We start from the raw sequence: 22,641 nt of genomic DNA, 5'->3' as shown, positions 1-22,641 counted from the left end.
ATATCCACCTCAACCTTTTCTACCTTCCAATCATCCATCTTCTAGGAGACTGCTAATAGTGTTTATCTAATGTTCTCTATGATTACCTCTTTAATTATCGCTACAATCCTTATTTTTTCGTTAAATATTATGGCATTCATATTCTTCCAAAGTTCCAAATAATAAAAGCTTTAGCTAGGATACAAGCCCTATTGACTATGGGATTTATAAAAAAACAAGAGTTCCATTGAACTACTAATGATACTAAATCCAAAATTTTCTAACTGTCTTTTCCAAAAATAATTGAAATATCAAACCACACTTCCTTTATAAATGAGCAAGAGTTAAGTAAATGCTCCAATGTCTCTTCCACCATATTATAGAGAAGGAAAATGGAAGGGACTTCAATACCTCTCTTTCTTATACGAACCCAACCTAGGTGAGTACTCTATGCTTCCCCAGGAACCATAAAAAAATGATACTTGCAACCATTATATTCCAAACAAGATCTTTCACCAACTTAATTCTTTTTCTAGGTCTGTTTGACCTATAAGACTATATTATGCCTATTTTCAAGTAAACATAAAAATAGGTATGAAGCCCCATTACAATTTATCCCAGCCTTGCAACATTCTTATCTATATTTACATCAATTATTTTTGTATACTTTCCCAATGAAACTCCTCAAATCACAAAGGACAATCTTCTTTGAATTTTCATTGCCACCAAAAAGCTGAATCATGTGCATGCTTCTAACAGTTCTTAACCCTCACAACTCCCAAACCAGTTGTAAATGTTTTCAAAGTTATAAGGTCTTCTCTTCTAGAAATACATAGGAGTTACTACTAAGCGTCAACCCAAAACATTGTAAATTCTCCCTTTTTCACCTCCCAAAAGCATTATTTTTCACCAGATAACGATTATCCTAAGTCGACATCCATAGAACCAAACCTGAAATATCCAAATTATTTCGGAATCTATGCTCTTATGACATGAGAGGGGCATATTTCCTCAATGATTACTGCTTCCATAATTCATCTCCCCTACCACCCATCTCCACCATGATTTAGCCCCTAGGAAACCACTTAAAATTTGGATCACCCAGACCCAATGCCTTAGCTAGCTTAGGAGCATAAGGTCTCCCATGCCACTAGTGACCATCTCTTTGCCTTGTTTGCCCCAAGCCACAAAATTTATCTCCACTTAGGGATAAAATATGCCTAATTAATTTTCAACATTATCATAGCTAGCATTTGATAAATTGGAACGACCTAGAACACTGACTTAGTGAGCGTTAATCTCCCTGCCAAATTCAAAGCTAGAAACGTCCAATTATTAATTTGATTGATGAGCTTATTGAAAAGGTGTTGATGGTGTTGGAACTACCAACATGTCAAGGGGATCTACCCAGTAAGAAGTCCCAACTAGACCTCAGACCGTTTGGAGTAGGAGTCCCAACAGTGGGTAGCAATGTAGTGTCTTGACCGCGGTAGCGTGCAGAGGTAAGTATGATAGCTTTGGTCGGAAGTAAGTGTGTGACCTTGCAACAAGTCAAGTAAAATTCATGGGGGGTTTGAAAACACAAAAGGGAAAAAAAGTGTGCCCCTTACAAGCCTGTAATAGTATGCAACCTTAAAGGAACACACGAGCGGAATGACATCACAAGGTGGAAGTGGAATAGTCCACAATCCAAAGTGACAAGTTAATCCAAAAACATGCATTCAACTAGATTCATACAATTTCATACAAAATAGTTCATACACAAATGTGTAAGTTAAATAACATACATTGCTAAAGCAACCAGAATAAACCAACTACAATAACAACATATGCATGAAAATGTGTTGTCTCAGTTATATTATTGAGTGAAAGTTCCATCCATACATACACCATTGAAAACTACAAGCCCCAATAGTGGACTATTATAGTCAACACCTCCTGCTTCTCCAAAGAGATGTACTCACTCTACGTTGTAGAGAATCCAAGGATCATCACAATAGTGTCCAAGCCTTCTCTAAGCAATTCCTAGTGAAAATATTGACTCCCAAAAGCCTATACTATGAGTTACGAGGTTCAATATATAAAAAAAGGTTCGGGTGACCCTTGACATTCCCCTTTGACTCTTTGACTACCTTCATGAATATTCAACTCCTTTACAAATAACTCTTTATATTACATAGTGATTATTTACATTCCACTAATGACACTTGGAATTTCACTTACAATATATACAAATAATAATACAATTTCCACATATACCCATTTGGGACAAAATAGGCTTGATTCATCATAACAAAAAAAACACCATCACTCTGAATCTTGGGGAAATACCAACTCAACAACATCCTCTTGATGGTCTTTGGTGACGAACTGATAAAGCCTAGTACTATGCTATGGTGTCCCCATAATGTTTGGTGATGTCTTTCTAAAACATACTCTTGCCTCCATGGCTTCCAAGTATATGGTTATGGAACCTTTTTCCAGCTCATCTTGAAGCATGTGCAACATTGTACTGAGTGTGGTCGGACCACTGATGTACTTATGCATGTTTTTGTGCTTAGTTACAAGTCATCGTTGGTGGCCTCTCACATCAACTGCTCCATGTACCTCTCGACCTCCAATAGGACTTGGTTCTTCTTGATGGCTTGAGTGAGGGATCCAACTAACATGATCATGTGTGTCCTCACTTCTTATGACATCTAGACTCTTAAACAACTGTGCACAGGAGGCCTTAATGTTAGTGATGAGCAGAGGGAGCTGCTCATAGTTTCAAATCAACATCTGAATCCATGCTTTGTCTAGCTTTGCATGCTACTTCATTATCATATGAAAGTAAAGCGAGGCTCCCTTAACCTCATTGTCCATTCCTGTACATGCATAATAGCAACATGTATGTCTTTGAGAGTTTGGACACTCTTCATGCACTATTGCTGGAAACCATATAGATGGACAATTTCCTTGTGCATGGTGACAAATTTGTCATACATTTTCCACACGATAGTCTCAAGAGTCGATACTTTAACAATTATCGCTTTTATCATCCCTACCATAGCAGATCATGCCGATTGTTCTGTCCTTTGCTGGCCTCTTGCGTGCGTTATCTTCCATCCAATCATTCTCTGCTAAAAAGAACTTGATAGTTGAACTTGTGGCTTCTGCTTAATCCTTAGAAGAATCAGCCATGGCATCTAGATGTCTTCTAACATCTGACACCATCACCCTTTCCTCCATATTTACAAGTGACATGTGATCATCCAGGAGTTTCTTTCTTCATGCCTGTACAATCCTATGTTGTGACTCATCGAATGAGAGATTGCACACATCCATCACCGGATCATCATCAAGGAGAATAAACTCTCCTTGCTCACTCGAGACTAGTTCTAATTCTGGAGGTGGCGGAGACTGAGGTGTGACCTCAAATGTTCTCAACATGAGGTTGGTATCTTGGTCCTGATGCTCCTGTTCCAACTCCATGTCAGTTGCTTCAACCATCTACTCAATCTGCTAAGCAAGTACTTGAACCTGCACTTGCTCACCCTCTTCTTCATCTACTAGCTACTCTGATTACTTAACCTATATAGGTGTAGTTTTCTCTATCATTGCACCTTGCCTTGCTTCATGTTCCTATTGTTGCTTCTCTTCCATCTCTCTCCTTCTTAGCTCCTTCTCTTCTTTCAGCTTCTTCTCTATTTCCTGTAACTTCCTCTCTACATCCTCTAACCTTTGCTTCTCTCTTTTCCTACGTTCTACTCTCCTCTCGCGTTGTTTCCTCTTCACCTCTATTTCCAAAGCTTCTCTCTCAACAACTGGATATTCTCTGAAATTGTACCTTTTCTCAACCTTTGGGTTCTCGACAACCTTCCTCTTGCCTTTGTCCTATGTCAATTTCCTGCTCACATGTGTTGTTTTTGTTGCTTCTGCCTATAGAGCTGCTTTCCATTCTATGGTCATGCTAACTAGTTCACTGAGCTTAGATGAGTTGTAGCAATGCCTCCAAGGGTTCTCCTCCAGCCAATGACATGCCCCATGGGTCCATGGATAATAATCCTTCACACAATGGTTCTTGCATATGTAGTGGGGATCATATGGATTGAAAACCTTGGTGCCAAAATAAAACTTATCTAAGTCCATGACCTCGACATCTATTTCCTTCAAGCCTTGGATCTCATACAATCCAATCCACAAAGGAAGATTAGGCCACAGTGCCTTCTTCCTCATGTGCAGTCCTACTGATAAACATGCGGAGATGTGATATGCAACCTCTTTCATGACCAAGTTATCCATGGCAAACCTTGGTAGCACATGTAGAGGCTTCTCCCCACCAAATGTCCTGACGAAGGTGCCATCAGATGAGGCATACCAATATGCAATGTTAAGTAATGCTTGCATTTCTTCTTGGGACATGCAAGGTGGATCCTGCTTAAAGGTCATCTTGTAAACTGGGGTGATGAAATGGTCAAATAGCATATCCATGAATCCTCAGTAGCTGCACTCAAAAGGAAACTTGCAGTAAATGTTCACAACATTCTCTAATGGTGTCCATGTCCAACCCATGCTAGGAAACTGATGTTGGGCACAAATTGTATCAAGTAGCTACAAAGACATATAGGATCTCGCTTTCTTATCCTTAGGCAGATTTCAGTCATTAGTCACATAAACTTTCAGCTGAAGAGCAAACATATATGTCCAATTGAATGACCTTCACTGATTTTCCAACTGATCCAACACAACCACCCAATTATGTGGAAAGGTCTCTGTGCTCTCTTGACCATAGAAGTGGCAGGCAAATATGATCAAAAATTGGTAGGCCTTTCTAAGTGACTTAGTCTTATAGACTTAATTGGGTGTCATCCTGAACTTCGATGGCCATTATATCCAATGCTTCATGATGTCTCTAGTGTTCACATTATTGTTCGGGGTATAGTAAAGTGCATCCATGTGGTTCACCGACTGTTGTAAGTGATACATATGAGGATATTTTTCATCATGAAGGTAGCAAGTTATGTTCCACTGGCACTGCTCAATGTCATTGTCTTCGGATCAGTTTGTGAGACAATCCAATGAATGATGTCCGCACATGGGAATATGGGGTACCTGCATGCAACCTTATACAAGCCTGACTTGTGTATGTTGACATAGACCTATAGACCTTATAGATATTCCTTGAATTTGCCTGCAAATATGTCTTTAACTTCCTGCCATGTTATCTTCATATCCTTCTCTATGAACAACTGTGTGTCTGCATAGACTAGAAAGTTCATTGACACCTGTTCAACTAACTCTCTAGTGTTTCTCTATAAGGTATCCTTTGATCCAAATCTCTTGGAAGCCATCTTACCTGTACTACTAAAAACCTGCTCCACAAATAATGTACCTGGAGATAGAGAGGATATTCATGTCATGGAAATGTTAGCTTGAAATCGAAAGTAGTTCAAGATAGACCATGCAACAAAATGGGAAATTGCTGGGCGAGATTACGCAATGCTATGTTTTGGAGGTGAGGGACTATCCATTGGATCTATGCATTACGTAGTCCCAGCTGCGACTAAGAGGTGATGATGACTAGAACTGCACAATGTGTAGCCCAGTGTGGCTTGCTGATGACTGGAACTTCACAATGCGCAGTTCAGTCTCACTTTGATGTTGAATGGGACTGTGTATTGTCCAATCCCAGTGGGCAAGACTCAGGGACTTTCTCTTAGAACTGTCCAGTGTGAAGTTGGATCCAATCACTAGAATCCTCTATGTAATTTATGGAGCTAAGGCAGACCCTTGAGATCCAGAAATGCATAGTGTATGCGAGGAAGACCTAGATCCAAGCCTAGGAAGCCGAGATCTTCCTAAGGGAAACATGAAAATGAGCATATTTTAATGTGTGAGTGAAGGTTGGTGCAAATATAAGTGAATGGTGATGCATGAAATCAAAACAAGTTTAGGAATCAGTCAAATAGAAGTACATTGAGGCTGGTGGGGAGAGTCGCCACAACAATGACCATTTGCGCAAAAACTGGGTTATGCATGCAACGCTTAGGAAAGGAAATGAAAAACTTAAAAAAACACTTATACAAGATAAAATAAAAAATCAAAACACGAATGATCGTTCAATATAAAGGGTAAAACAATAGTCTCACAAGCCAAGGCAACAAAAGGGGCAAAAAAAATGGCGAAAGACAAGGAAAACAAGACTTACAGGGAAAAGTTGCACCGAATGTTCCTAGATCTTCTCAGGAATGCCATAGCTCCAAGATCAAATGTGAAATTAAGCTCTAGTGGCACCCATTAAATATATTTGATCGATTTAGGGTCTATGACGCGAAGGCCAAAAGTCTAGGAAAAAGTGACACATGGCGATAGTTTCTAACATTAACTCAAGTGTAACTCCAACTGCTAAAAATAAATCCCTATTTTTTAGGGATGCTTTTTCAATTTTTTTCTTTTTTCTTTTTTGGGAAAGGCTTCCATGGATGAATGCACAAATTGGGTAGTTTTGGGGAGAACTGGGCAACTCACCAACGCAATTCCTAGGTTGAGTGGCTATGGCTACCTCTCATGCTCTGCACAGTTTCCCAGCTGAAGATAAGTTGCTCGCTATGTCTGTGCAATTTTCGAGCTGAAGCTCACGACTGGGTTGAACTACACATTTCTTGAGAGCAAGACTGGTTTCCATCTATGATTGTGCAGATCATCAAGCCAATGCTAGAACAGGATTGCAACCAAGTCACGGGGTCAACTTGTGGTTAGATGACAAAGCAAGTCAAAAAAGACAAACTGTAAAGAAAAAAAAAACTCAAATGAAAGCACAATTACCTAGGCAATGTAAGACAAACTATTGAGAATTTAGTATGGAGACTCCAAAACGAAGCGTTGGCAAAACTTTGGAGGGTAGTTGTAGTCGCTACAACATTGGCGACACACTGGTAGAACTACAGTTCTCTATATGGACCATGTCTTGTGTAAAGTGAGTCTAACTCCTCCAGAAGTATTGTTCTATTCATTGATCATCATGGTTCCTTCACTAGTTTGAGTTAAATATATATTCCCTGCCATTCTCTTGATCAGTGAGCACACATACCAAGCCAAGTCAACTGGGTTGTTTAAAATGGGATGAGGGGTATATTGATGCATAGGTAATATAGACTGTCAGGGTTTTAGTTTCATCTCTAGTGTTGCTCCATTACCAGCGGGCCTAGACAGTACCCCGATGGCGTCACTTTAGAAACACAAGCATCACTCTACTACTAGCGAGCTTAGACAGTACCCTAGTGGAGTTACTTGCTTCACCTCCCTACACAGGAAGCCTTTCTCTTATTTTTCTTTTGTTTTTTTTTTCAGGTTTTTTCATTTTCAAAGAACTCTTCATATGCACTTATTTATTCATGAGGCGGAAGAGGGATCACGACTTATTGAAAAAATAATAGGTTGCCCCTTCAAATAAGGATGTTATATATACCTCTGACATACTTATTAAGGTTTCCCCCCTCACCTTACTCTATTTGAATGAGTTGACAAGGGTTAACCGAAAATAGAAAACTAATTAGAGTAGGTGGTACTAGTTAAAAGTGCAATTGTTGTGACTTCACAAAGACTCACTTTGAAAGGAACGTATTTTCCATCAAGGTATCATCGACTGAAATAACACAAGATCTTCATAAGGAGAGGAAATGAACATATAACCAAATGTTGATAGTTGTACAAGTCCACTTGTATTTCACCCTACTTGTCTTAAGAAGCCAAACACGGTTTCATGGGAAACTAATCCTATGGGTGCATAAGGAAACAAATAAGAAAAGGAAAGAAGTAAAATGAAGCAAAGCAAGTAAGAAAAAGAAAAACATGAAATAAAACACTACTCAAACTCCTAAGCTAAATAGTGCATGGGCCTTCTCACATGAAGTGATATTTACAATGTAGCCATCGACGTATTAGTTGGCCCATGTAAGTGAAGGCATGGTTGGTAAGAAAGATATTCAGGAAAACCAACAATAAAGAAAGATAAAACAATGAAAACCAAAATGCTTGAAGTTTGAATGCATCCACAAAAACAAAAGAGTAAAAGTTCATGGAAGACACCCTATAGACGTAACATGGTGTTGCAACACATTGTGTGTAGACAAAAAACGTGTACACTCTTTCGACCTTGACAAATGAGTAAACATGCAGAAAGAAGAAAACTTTCATTTCACAATATGACTGCTACGTATGATTCCTCCAATGCATGAGTGATAGGATTGTGAGATTCTCATGGAGGATTTGAAATTTGTAGATCATGTTTATTTTCAATGTGCATGAGAGAGTGATGAGGAGCCGAAGGTGATTCAACAGATTTCTGATCAGAAGTGGAACTGACCATGGGGCTGCAAGGACCTAATATAACCATCAGCCTGGGCTGAAGTGCTTCGACAACTTGAGGGGTTTCCACTTCATCCGAAGATGTATCATCAAAGACCAGTGGCTTAGAAATATCAACAGTCAGTGAATCAGAATCGTGATCAAATGAATGAGAGAAAAGATCACGACAACCACGATCAAAAAATTCGAGATAAGCATCAACATCCTCATGATCTGATGAATCATATAGAGGGGTTGATGAGAAACATAAATTTTCACCTTCTAAATTTTCAGAAATGAAAGATGAAAGATTGGGTGGATTTGGAAATAAAGATTTTTCCTCTTTGCAATCAAATGATGGACTGACATCTTGTGTGTCATGTGAATGATTCTAAGTAGAAACTGTTAGGACTCCACTATGTACCATTTTTGCTATATATTTTGACATCACTTTACTCTTAAAACCATGAACCTCAATGTCTTTATCATTCACTTTATCCCAAGGTATATAGAAACCTCTTCTTTATTATATGGTTAATCTGTCTTACATTTAATTCCATAATACTCTTATATTTTATCAATTATTGAAGTGCATTGTTGCTAACACAAGTCAAAGATCGCAGATAAGTTATATGTCTTGTTGGGAACGAGCGGCCGTTGCTGAAACAGCTGACTTCGTTGCTGAAACAGCCGACTCCGTTGCTGAAACAGCTGGTCCCGTTGCTGAAACAGCTGGTCCCGATGCTGAAACAGCTAACTCAGTTGCTGAAACAGCCGTCAAGCACGCAAATCCCGTTATGCGTAATTTGCGATCCTGGAAGAACTTTTTGTGGATAATAGCAGCAGCCCGAAGATACGGTTACCTGGATTATCTTGAAGATAGCATTTCTGTTGTCTCGGTTGTAACAGTATCTCTTTTTAAGAAAGAACAGAATAGTTTTGTTTCGAACAGAATCGAGATCTTCGCTTTTGTGTAAAATTGTAAATGATGTCTCCTCTTTAAAAAGAGGAGACATCATCATTAGAGGGGATCGAACTGTAATTCACAGAACAGCATTGTGTGAGACAGGAGCTAGTCTCCTTTTTGTAATGTATCAGTTTCTTGACAGATGAATAAAGACTTGTTTTGAGCGTTCCAGTTTAATTCTTTCTCTTGGGGAATCTTGTGAGAAGGAAAGGGCCCGCCTTCCTCACAAGATTCACCCCTTTATTCCTGTAGCTGTTTATTTCTTATGTATTTGCATTGTCTTTAATTCTGTTGCTGAAACACTAGTTACATGGTTTGTGATACTCTGTTTCTTAGCGCTACATGTATTGAATGCACGAGTGGATGATGAGAGCATGTGCTGAAGATCCCCGCACAGAGGGATAGGGTCTTGCTCCCATTGATTGCTTTCTCTTACTTGCAGTGTGATTAGGAACAAGAGGCCAAGTGCTGAAGATTCCTGTTCCTGGGAATAGGGTCTTGACCTCTTGAGGTTACTTCTTTTACAGTGTGATTAGTGCCAGGCAGCAGGTGCTGAAGTTCCCACCAAGGAATAGGGTCCTGTTCCTGCTATGGTTGAATGATTTCTTTCCTCATAGATTTATTTTCCTTTGCTGTAACAGGGAAATCGTTTCTGCTATAATTTAATTGACTTCGGCTTTAATTAAGTAGAGTGTAAATTGATAGATTGATGAATGTGTGTCTTTCTTTTACTACAACATTGAGCTGCTTTTGAAATTGAGCATATCCAGTGCGCTATTACCTTTGGAATAAAAAGACCTTCCCGGGTTGACAATTTATGTGGAGCTCGAATTGTGAAAACAATTAGAGCGACCAACATTTTGGCGCCGCTGCCGGGGAAGGTAATTATAGATTTCAACAAGCATTCATTTGTTTTCTTTTAATGTGCAGATTGCATGAGAGGACGAGGAAACCAGAAGAAAAATAACCGCGCAGGTGGCAAAGGCTGGGGAGGACGAAAAACGTTTATTGACGAGATTGTATCAAAGGCTGAATCATCACAAAGGTTAAGTTCTCGGAAATCAAAATTTCAGCGTTCCCCTCAGTCAGATTACAGAACAGAGGAAGTTGTGGGTCCTGAAAATACAGAGGAACCAGCAGTCAGCACTGAAGAGTCAGAAGGAAGTATTAGCAGATCAGTAGAACACATTGAGGAAATAGTAGAAAGTGCTGGACGACCGGTAGAAAACATTAAAGAACCAATAGAGGATTCTGACGATCGAGAAAGCACAGTAGGAGGGCCAACAATGGAAGATAATAATGATGCATTCCTCTTTGGAGGAGGACGTGCAGGTCCTGAAGAAGAAAGAAGGGATGAAAATTCCCTTTCTACCTTGGGATTTCCCATCAGTGATCTTCCTGCAGGAACAATGAAAAATATCCCATTGTCTGCCCTACCTAACTTTCATGGTTTATCTACTGAGGATCCTGACGAATTTCTTTTTGAATTTGATATTTTATGCAGAAGTTATGATTATGTTACTAATGCTCAAAAGTTGAAACTGTTTCCAGCCACCTTAAAAGGGAATGCCTTGAGATGGTTCATGAGCCTTGGAAGTCAGGTAATCACAACATGGGAGCAAATGAAACAAAAATTTCTGCTTAAATATCAAGACTACTGCCGGACGAGAGAGAAGAAGGATGAATTATTCAATATGGCACAAAAATCGGATGAAAGCCTGGAGGACTACATCGAAAGATTGCAATACAACATACAGAGATCCGATCATCCAGATATAAGTAAGGAAATTCGTAAAAAAATATTACTTAGAGGTTTAAGGGATGATTGTTTAAATATGTTAAATATGCTTGCTAAGGGAGATATATCTAAGGAATCATATGATGAGATTTGTGAACTTGCTAAAAGGTGTTCTAGGGGAGCTGCAAGAAACAGAATAAGAGATTCCACCTATTCAAGGGTACAGAAATCAGCCAATGGAGGAGCAACAAGAGCAGAGATAGGTAATTTGCTTGAAGAATTTAAAACCGAAATGCTAAGTTCTTTTGCTTCGCAGATTGACACTTTGCAGGTTAAGAAGAAGCAGGCTGAGGCAGAAGCAACTCTGGCTGTCTATTGCCCGAAATGTAGAGATAAACATCCACTAAGGGAGTGTCCAAGAGATAAAGTACCAGTTTGCACCCTTTGTGAGAAAGATCATGAGACAGAATAGTGTCCATCTCTACCAGGGATAAAAGCAGCGATGCAGCCAACAGAGGAAGAAGCTGAAGCAGTCTACCTGCTAACTCAAAGAAGACAATGGCAACCTAAAGGGCAAGGTACGAACTCTGGTATGCCATTTAATCGTTGGAACAATTATTCTTCTTTTGGCCAAACAAGCTACCCCCCCTTCAACCAAATGCAATATCCACTTTTCAGTCAAATGAATTTCCCACCCATGCAAATGCAAAACCCTCCCTTTGTTGACCCTTCAATGTGGACTCCTTGGCCTCCACAGCAACCACCTCCTTTCAATCCTTGGAACCCAAGTTGGAATAGTCAATCACTCCCATACCCAAATCAAATGCCTCAATTCCAACAATCACTCTCTCTGCCATCAAATGCCCCACCAAACAACCAAATGAGACCCCAACTACCTGCGCAACCAAATCCTAACCCCAATAATAAAGCTGTGCAAGTCATTGATATTCAGAATCAGTCTATACTTCCTACTATGCAATGTAATGATATTCACTTGAGATCTGGAAGAGTAGTAGAGCCTATCATAGATGACATAATTGATTCAGATAAAAATGAAACTGAGAAACAAAAAGAAGCTCAACCACCTCCTAACAAAAATATTGAATTAACAGAACCACCATTCCCCGAGCGTTTGGTTTTAACCAAAACAGCTGAAACACCTGCTTTTAATTTTATGGGGGAATTGCAAAATTTGTATATTAAAATTCCACTTTTACAAGCATTAAGAGATGTACCAATTTATGCCAAAACATTAAGGGATATTTGTGTTAAGAAACCTGGTAGGAAAACCAAGGATCCCCTTACAGTACATGTGATGGGAGACTTGTCTGCATTAATGACCGGAAAAGCCCCTCCTGTAAAATATGGTGATCCTGGCCATCCTACTGTTACAGTTCAGATTGGTAAAGCAGTGATTCCCCGAGTTTTGGTAGACTTAGGTGCAGCAATTAATATAATGACTCTGGAAACTTCACAATTGTTACAGCTGAATAACACAATCAGAGATACACCCACCATTTTAGAGTTAGCTGACCGTTCCACAATCAAGCCAGAAGGGGTTGTTGAAGACCTGCTCATTTCAGTTGAATCCTGGAAATATCCAGCTGATTTTGTTGTATTGCAAACTAAAACAAAGCTGGGGGGACATCCCTTAATTCTAGGAAGGCCATGGTTGGCCACAGCTGATGCATTTATTAGTTGCAGATCTGGTTCAATGACAATTTCTAATGGTTATGAAACAAAACAATTAACTCTTTATCCTCACGCTACGCCAGTAGTTAATAATGAAGATTCTATATGGATGGATTATGATGATAATGCTGTTCAGCCGATTCTAACTATAGGACAAGCTTTAACTCTTAAAGACAATACAGAAGATGAAATAATCAATAATTTTATTTGTGAACCTTCTTCTGTTATTGCTGAAACACACAATCAATTAACTGCAATTTTTGAAACGGATGTACAAGAAAAGATTGAACCTGAAGATTCATCTCAAACTTTAACCACGATCCCATCTAAGAGCATAGCAGTTGAAATTGAACCCGGTAAGACATTAAACATAAATCCTGATCTAACAGATGCTGAAACACAGCAACTAATGAAGTTATTACACGAATATAAGGAGGCATTTGCCTGGGATTACACGGACATGAAAGGTATTTCTTCTGAATTATGTACTCATAGAATTTACATTAAAGAAGGATGCCGACCTGTTTGTCAACCCCAAAGACGAATGAATCCTAATTTACGAGAAATTGTTAAAGAAGAACTTCAAAAATTGCTTAATGCAGGGTTTATATACCCCATATCTGACAGTGAATGGGTTTCCCCGTTAGTAATTGTTCCTAAGAAAAACGGGAAATGGAGGGTATGTCTTGACTATAGAGCTTTAAACAAAGCTACCCAAAAGGATCATTTTCCCTTACCTTTCATTGATCAGGTGTTGGACAGTCTTGCAGGGAAGAAATTCTTTTCTTTTCTAGATGGATTCAGTGGGTATAATCAGATAAAAATTGCACCCCAGGATCAAGACAAGACCACTTTCACCAGCCCTTGGGGAACTTTCGCCTATAGAGTTCTCCCATTTGGATTATGCAATGCACCAGCAACCTTTCAAAGAGCTGTTATAGGAATTTTTTCCGATATGCTGAATGATTGTATGGAAATATTTATGGATGATTTTACCCCCTATGGTGTGTCTTTTGAAGAGGGATTACAAAACCTTGAGAAAGTACTTAAAAGATGTATTCAAGCCCACCTTTCCTTAAGTACCGAAAAATGCCACATGATGATGAGTGAGGGAATAGTGCTTGGACATTTTATTTCATCTCTAGGTATTCAGGTAGATCCATCTAAAATATTAGTCATTCAGAATCTTTCTGTTCCTAAAACTCAAACTGATGTGAGAAGTTTTTTAGGACATGCTGGTTATTATAGGAGATTTATTAAAGATTTCTCTAAAATAGCTTCTCCATTGTTTGTATTGCTTATGAAAAATGCTGAATTCAAGTGGACTAATTCTTGTCAAAAAGCTTTTGAAGAATTGAAGCATCAGCTGTCTACTGCTCCTATTTTGAGGGGGCCTGACTGGAATCTTCCGTTTCACATATCCTCTGATGCTTCAGATGTTGCTATTGGAGCAGTCCTGGGACAAGAGGAAAATCATCTTCCTTATGCTATATACTTTATCAGTAAGAATATGACCTCTGCTGAGCTTAACTATACAGTTACCGAGAAAGAGTTCCTTGCAGTAATCTATGCCATTAATAAATTCAGACACTATATTACTGGGTATCCTACTTTTGTGCACACTGATCATTCAGCTATTAAATACTTAATGAAAAAATCTGTCACAAATGCTAGAGTTACCAGATGGCTGTTACTATTGCAGGAATTTGATATTACAATTGTAGATCGGCCTGGTAAGGAAAATGTGGTGGCTGATTTTCTTTCACGGTTAAAAACTGATAATGATATTCCAGTAGATGATAGTTTTCCTGACGAATATTTGTTTGCAGTTTCTGCTCATTCTCCATGGTATGTAGATATTGCTAATTACTTGGTTGCAGGAAAACTACCAGCACACCTGTCATATAGAGAAAAGAGAAGAATTGTTCAACAAAGTGCCAGGTATAGCTGGATAAGCGGATGTCTCTTCTATACTGGGCTTGATCAAGAGATCCGAAGATGCATTAGAGAAGATGAAGTGTACGACATATTGAAAGCTTGTCATGATGGCCCTTGTGGAGGCCATTTTGCTGATAAAAGAACAGCGCATAAAATTCTGAGGATGGGTTACTATTGGCCCTCACTATTCAAGGATGCAAAGAAGTATGTAAGGGCTTGTGACAGCTGCCAGAGAATGGGTCAACCCAATCATAGAGACCAAATGCCATTAAACCCCCAGGTAGTTTCTGAACCATTTGAAAGATGGGCCTTGGACTTCATAGGACCCATTAACCCTCCATCCAATCAAAGAACCTATATATTAGTCTGCACAGACTATATGACTAAGTGGGTGGAGGCCAAAGCACTTATTAGAGCCAATGAAGAGGCTGTGCTGTCCTTCTTGTTTGAAGATATTTTCACTAGATTTGGAATCCCCAGAGAGCTAGTTACTGATGGAGGACCTCCATTCAATTCTCATGGTTTTAAATCTACTCTTCACAAATATCATATTCAACATAGAATGACCACACCGTACCACCCCCAGGCCAATGGGCAGGTGGAAAGCACAAATAAAGTTTTAGAGGCCATTCTAACTAAAACAGTGAAGGACAACCGAAAGGATTGGTCCCAAAGGCTCCCTGAGGCATTATGGGCTTACAGGACTACTTGGAGAAACACTACAGGTTTTTCTCCCTATGAATTGGTTTATGGTAAAAATGCTATTTTTCCTGTGGAATTTGAAATTAAAACTTTAAAAACTGCCTTAGCTGTTAATCTTGATTTGAATGATGTGCAGACAGCTAGATTGCAGCAGCTTTTGGAGTTGGATGAAAAGAGATTGGATGCCATTCACCAAACAAACATGATTCAGCAACAAAGGATGAAGTGGCATGACAAAATTATCAAACACAAGCAGTTCCAAAAAGGTAATTGGGCCTTGCTGTATGATTCTCGGTTTGAAAATTTTCAGGGAAAGCTACGCACACGGTGGCTTGGACCATATGAAGTAGATGATGTCTTTCCAAACGGAACGGTAAGACTTGTAACAATTGATGATGCTAAAACACCTCTACTAGTCAATGGCCATAGGCTCCGTTTGTATGAGCGCCCTGTTTCTAAAGAGGATTTCAAGACTGCTTGCATGACTGATATTCATTATCTTTTTCCAGGGGAGTCTTCTGCTCCTCACAGCACTTAAATTTCTGCACTATATTTTTTTATTAGATTAGATTTAGCACTAATAATCCCTGTCAAGGATTGGCATATTACAATTGAATTTTGCAGATTCTGGAAAAGCAATAAGGAGGACAGATTCATCATGAGAAGATCTGAAGCTTTAAATCAAGAAGCTTCTTCCCATCATTTTACCCCCTTTTTCCTAAAAGCAATATCCCCCCATACCCACATTATTTCTATCACTCCCACCACTCCTGAAATATCCTCCTTCAGTCAGTATTTTCCACCCTTACTGCTAAAATAATCCCTTACCATTCACAGACCTAAGTCAGTTATCCCAATTTTCTGATTTTTCCCGTCGCTGAAACACCTGTTTCAGCAACGTAACACCAGCTTTTTCCGTTGCTGAAACACCTGTTTCAGCAACATATCATTGATTTCCCCCGTTGCTGAAACACCTGTTTCAGCAAATGCATTATCGATTTCTCCGATTGCTGAAACACCTACCTCAGCAATGTATTGTTCATTTTCAATTGCTTAAACAATAGTTTCAGCAATTGGTTATCATCAAAGCAGTATCCCTCCTTGCTCTTACAAAAGCTTTCTGGTTCTTCACGATACTTTTGGTGAAAATTATTTGGCATATACACCTTTGTTCTAACAATCCACAGACCCTTCTATGATCATTAAAGCTATTGCAACCGACACTTCGAATTATTAATCAAAGGTAAAGTATAAGGTATATGGTTTTAATGTAATTCGGTTAAATCATATTAAAAGAGAGGATTTCATTTCATAATGATTGCATATCTTTCCACGTCCAATCATTATTACACCATCCGTAGGGGGGGGAATTCCGAAAATGGAAAAATCATTTCGCATGAACCAACCTGCCGCCGGTTATCATATCCATTTTTGCCGTCATTTAGACTACGCAGCCTTTGTTGCAACAACTAGTCCGATCAGGGTCTGAGAATACTGTATTGTGCTTCTGCGGAAAACTCAAAGCTTCAGCCATGGGAGGGACGGCCATTAGAAATGAGCCCGGCTCCATAAGTCTTCTTCAGTTCTTTCCTGAAGTGTATCAGATCTTCCAACAAGCGGGGTGGACAGCATATTTTGAGAGGTTGGGAGAATTTAACGCAGAAGAAGTATTAGAGTTTGCACAAAACCTTGAAGACAATTTCTCAGTGGTCCGAGGGGTTCGCATTTCAGTGACAGAGGATGACATAGTTCAGGTATCAGGGTTGCCAGCCGAGGGCATTCGCTGGTTTAGCAGGAAGCAGGTCGTTCTTAACGCGCAGCAAGAATTCCTGCGCCCGGACGAGCAAGTGGAACCCAGAGGCCGCGGGGTCAGTCTGCACTCACTTCCTCAACCATGGCCATCAGTAGCAGAATTCGTCAAACACTACCTAACATGTGAGGGGCGTTATCAGGTAGTGTACAATCATGACTTTGTTTTGCTGAATCATTTGAGGAATGGAAGGCTCATCAATATCCCTTATTATCTGCTTGGTTGTATTAAAAACATGTCGTATTATTGTAAACGAGCCAAATCCCCAATGTCATCCCTTACCCATCACCGCTTATGCCAGCTGCTAATACAGAGGGGTTTTGCTCAGCAAAATCCCCCTCTGCAGGCCCTACCTGAAGTCCCTCTGCAGGCCCTACCTGAAGTCCCTCTGCAAGCCCCACCTGAAGTTCCCCAGCCGGCCGAAATTCCCCTACAAACACCCGAAATTCCCCAGACGGCCGAAATTTCTCAGCAGGACCAAACGTCCCAACCGTCTGGAAGTCCTCATGATATTCCCGAAATTCCTCAGGAGGAAACCCCGCATTCCCCGGTCAATCCAACCCCGAGCTCGTCTCGGTTAGCAGAGCTAACACCCTCTACTATTCCTGTCCCTAGTGACGATTCTCTAACACCCCCTTCTTCACCTGTTAAGAAAAAGAGGAAAACCCCAGCAGTCACAAGCTCCAGACCACGGACAAGGTCTACATCCCAAATTCTTACTCCTCCGGAAAACCCTGTCCCTAAGAAAAAGCCCTCCCGTTCGAAAAAGAGGAAAGGCAGCGACTTTACTGCCTTCCTACCAAAAAGGAAGAGGACAAAGACTGTTGAGACAAAATCCACTTCCATTTCCCCTAACCCTGCTACTATTCTATTAAAACCCTTATCCCCATCACAAACCTCCCAACCTGGCTCGTCCGAGGGCATGGTCATACAAAAACCAGTGCCTCGGGATAATCTGACATTGTTTATGGGTCAAGAAGTGACTGCTCCACAAGAACCAGTCACTTGCCCAGTAACTGAAACACAAGAACCAGTCACTGAGGCACAAGAATACACCAAGCAGGATAATAGTGGGAAATGCCCAGTGACTGCTCCACAAGAACCAGTCACTGAGGCAGAGGAATCTACCAAGTTGTCTGACAGTGAGAAAGGCCCAGTGACTGTTCCACAAGAACCAGTCACTGAGGCACAGGAATACAACAAGCAAGATGATAATGGGAAATGCCCAGTGACTGAAATACCAGAACTGGAGATTGAGACACAGGAATTCATTCCTAACCCGGTGGATGAAACACAAGAACCACCCACTGTGGTACCGGAACTGGAGATTGAAACACAGGAATCCATTCCTAACCTAGTGGATGAAACACAAGAACCACCCACTGCGGTAACAGAACTAGTCACTGAGGCACAAGAGTCCATGTCTGGCCCGATGGATGAAACACAAGGACTACCTACTATGGTATCAGAACTAGTTGCTGTGGAACAAGAATTCATTCCTGATGAAACACAAGGACTACCCAGTATGGTATCAGATTTAGTCACTGGAGAACAAGAATCCATTCCTGGCACGGTGGATGAAACACAAGAACCACCCATTGTGGTGCAACAATCAGCTACCACCGTGCATCAACAAAATATTCCAACAGAAATAATCAGCATACAAGGTCCACACACTATGACATCTCTATTGCAGGAAAATGAGTTCCTGAAGTCTGAATTAGAAGCTTACAGAGCTGAATTAACCATGGTACAAGAAGCCTTTGAAAAAGAACTCAATCTCCATACATTAGCACATGTAGCCTCAATGCAAAACAGGGAGCCATGTATGGAATATATGTGCAAGGAGTGTGGCACCATTTATCAGAATGCAGGCTATAAAGTAGTTGAAATTCCACTCCCTGAAACAATCATGACAGAGGGAATACAAGAGGAATGCCCTACTGCTCCACAAGAACCAGTAGGACCCCCTATGGTGCAAGAAGAAGAAGAAATCAAACCAGAGATATCTCATCCCTTGTGGACTGATGCAGCTATTCCGGCAGAAGAAACACTGCCAGAGCACACTACTATTGATTCAGATATTCCGACAGAAGAAACATTGCCAGAGAAAATGACTACTGATGCAGCTATTCCGGCAGAAGAGACACTGCCTCAGCACACTACTGATGCAAGTATCCCGACAGAAGAAATAATGCCCCAATGCATTACCTCTGAGGCATCCATTCAGACAGAAGAAATAGTGTCCCAACCCACTACTTCTGTTAAACAGACACAGACTCGGCTATGGGACCCATTGGAACAATTCAACAGATGGAAGAAGAAACATGCTGAAGAACAGAATATAGTATTACAACAGCATAAGTTGCAATGGCAGAACTATGTATATGCTAACTGGGATAGCTGGGAACAAATACTGCAAGAGCACAGAGAATATAAGAAGGAAGCCAGACAGTCTAAGGAACGGATAGCCTTGATGTTTTCATTGGTGCGGAAATTGATGGTTACACGTAAACCCTCTGTAAATTACTCTCTCTTTCTTACTGAACAACTAGTTTATTTTCAAATAAAATCAATAGCATATGGCAGACCACATGAAGTACTGACTTCAGAGAAATTTGTTGAGACCTTTAAAGAGGCCCCTGAAAGTGACCAGCATCTGCTGTGTGAACTCTACCTTCATAATGAGGCCCTTCCTGAAGAAAGGAGAATTAATCTTACTCCAATTGCAGGAGATATACAAATTAGGGCATTTGCTTCATTTTTGTCTAATCAGCTCACCTGGCAGACTGCGTTCAATGCCAGCAGTCATAATGAGGAGAATAAACTCCTGTGGATTAGACCAGAACCTGTAAGCCCAGCCATGTTTATAGCACAGTATTATGAATTCTTGCAGAAACCGGGAATGAGTGAGCACATAGAACAATTACAGGCTTCAATCCTTTTTAAGTGTCAAGAGCACATTAGATTGAAGGGTCCTGCTGCATTGGAGGCCAATGATATCTTTTGGCAGCAGTCATGCAAGGAAAGACAGGATTATCATCCTTTTAACCCTCTCAATCTTCAAGCTACATTATCCAGGGTCCCTAAGTATATTGATTGCATTCAACATTGTGGAGTCAACTGGATTGGGTATCATTTCCGTTTTCCAATCTTATGGCTGCCTTCAGAAAAATATCAAAGTCATTATCAGTTGACTAACAGAGAGGAAGCCTCGGCATGGCGACAGTTACAGACCAACAGCGGATTCCGAGCTCCTACAGACGCCGCCTTCTCCAGCTACTACTTGAGTAATTTGCATTGCCAGTCTCAGTACTCAGACTCTGATTCGGATGAAGAGGTTGCCTGAGGACATGCAACATTTTTAGCTGGGGGGGATGTTAGGACTCCACTATGTACCATTTTTGCTATATATTTTGACATCACTTTACTCTTAAAACCATGAACCTCAATGTCTTTATCATTCACTTTATCCCAAGGTATATAGAAACCTCTTCTTTATTATATGGTTAATCTGTCTTACATTTAATTCCATAATACTCTTATATTTTATCAATTATTGAAGTGCATTGTTTCTAACACAAGTCAAAGATCGTAGATAAGTTATATGTCTTGTTGGGAACGAGCGGCCGTTGCTGAAACAGCTGACTTCGTTGCTCAAACAGCCGACTCCGTTGCTGAAACAGCTGGTCCCGTTGCTGAAACAGCTGGTCCCGATGCTGAAACAGCTAACTCAGTTGCTGAAACAGCCGTCAAGCACGCAAATCCCGTTATGCGTAATTTGCGATCCTGGAAGAACTTTTTGTGGATAATAGCAGCAGCCCGAAGATACGGTTACCTGGATTATCTTGAAGATAGCATTTCTGTTGTCTCGGTTGTAACAGTATCTCTTTTTAAGAAAGAACAGAATAGTTTTGTTTCGAACAGAATCGAGATCTTCGCTTTTGTGTAAAATTGTAAATGATGTCTCCTCTTTAAAAAGAGGAGACATCATCATTAGAGGGGATCGAACTGTAATTCACAGAACAGCATTGTGTGAGACAGGAGCTAGTCTCCTTTTTGTAATGTATCAGTTTCTTGACAGATGAATAAAGACTTGTTTTGAGCGTTCCAGTTTAATTCTTTCTCTTGGGGAATCTTGTGAGAAGGAAAGGGCCCGCCTTCCTCACAAGATTCACCCCTTTATTCCTGTAGCTGTTTATTTCTTATGTATTTGCATTGTCTTTAATTCTGTTGCTGAAACACTAGTTACATGGTTTGTGATACTCTGTTTCTTAGCGCTACATGTATTGAATGCACGAGTGGATGATGAGATCATGTGCTGAAGATCCCCGCACAGAGGGATAGGGTCTTGCTCCCATTGATTGCTTTCTCTTACTTGCAGTGTGATTAGGAACAAGAGGCCAAGTGCTGAAGATTCATGTTCCTGGGAATAGGGTCTTGACCTCTTGAGGTTACTTCTTTTACAGTGTGATTAGTGCCAGGCAGCAGGTGCTGAAGTTCCCACCAAGGAATAGGGTCCTGTTCCTGCTATGGTTGAATGATTTCTTTCCTCATAGATTTATTTTCCTTTGCTGTAACAGGGAAATCGTTTCTGCTATAATTTAATTGACTTCGGCTTTAATTAAGTAGAGTGTAAATTGATAGATTGATGAATGTGTGTCTTTCTTTTACTACAACATTGAGCTGCTTTTGAAATTGAGCATATCCAGTGCGCTATTACCTTTGGAATAAAAAGACCTTCCCGGGTTGACAATTTATGTGGAGCTCGAATTGTGAAAACAATTAGAGCGACCAACAGAAACATCTGGGAATTAATTTTCACAAGAAAAATCAGAAACAGTAGGATCAGAAAATATTTCAGGATAAAGTAGATGAGGTGTGAAAAGAAGCAGGTCATCCTTCACCGCAAGTTCTTCTTCAGATTCCTATACATACTCATAAAAAATGGCAGCGTAGGTTGGCTGCTCAACACCAACTCTATCGACAACTTGATCCCCGTGAACAACAGATGTGGAGTCCAGAATGGATGAACACAACACAGTGAAATCTAGAGGATCATAGGAACCAGAGGACGGAGGTTGAGAAAATGAGATCACGTGACAACCATTAGGGTTGCAGTCCAAATATGCCCAAATATCCAAAGAAGGTGGGGTGGGAGGAGGTGACCGTTCAACAAATTGGTTTGTAGCTTCTTCCACCTTATTTGGCAGAGCTAGAGCTATTTTATGAGAAGATGATGGAGAGTCACTCGTGACAATGACCTTGTCCATCTTAGATTTGGAAGCTCTAACATCGAGGTATGCTGGGAGGGATTCGAATGATTCTAACTCATGTATATTTTCAGATACATGAATAAGATACCAAAATATTTCTTTGAGAAATTTCCTATCCATTTCATTTTCAGAGATTTGAAAAGTAATATTACGAAAGAGATCCTAAAATTGCGCAATAGATTGATCATGTGCTTTCCATAATTCCAGAATT

The sequence above is a fragment of the Pinus tabuliformis genome, chromosome X (genome assembly GCF_031772625.1).
Source record: "Pinus tabuliformis cultivar Carrire ecotype Pingquan chromosome X, CPIR1, whole genome shotgun sequence".
Taxonomy (NCBI): domain Eukaryota; kingdom Viridiplantae; phylum Streptophyta; class Pinopsida; order Pinales; family Pinaceae; genus Pinus; species Pinus tabuliformis.
The sequence above is the reverse complement of the archived record's forward strand: the minus strand, read 5'-3'. Positions refer to the sequence as shown.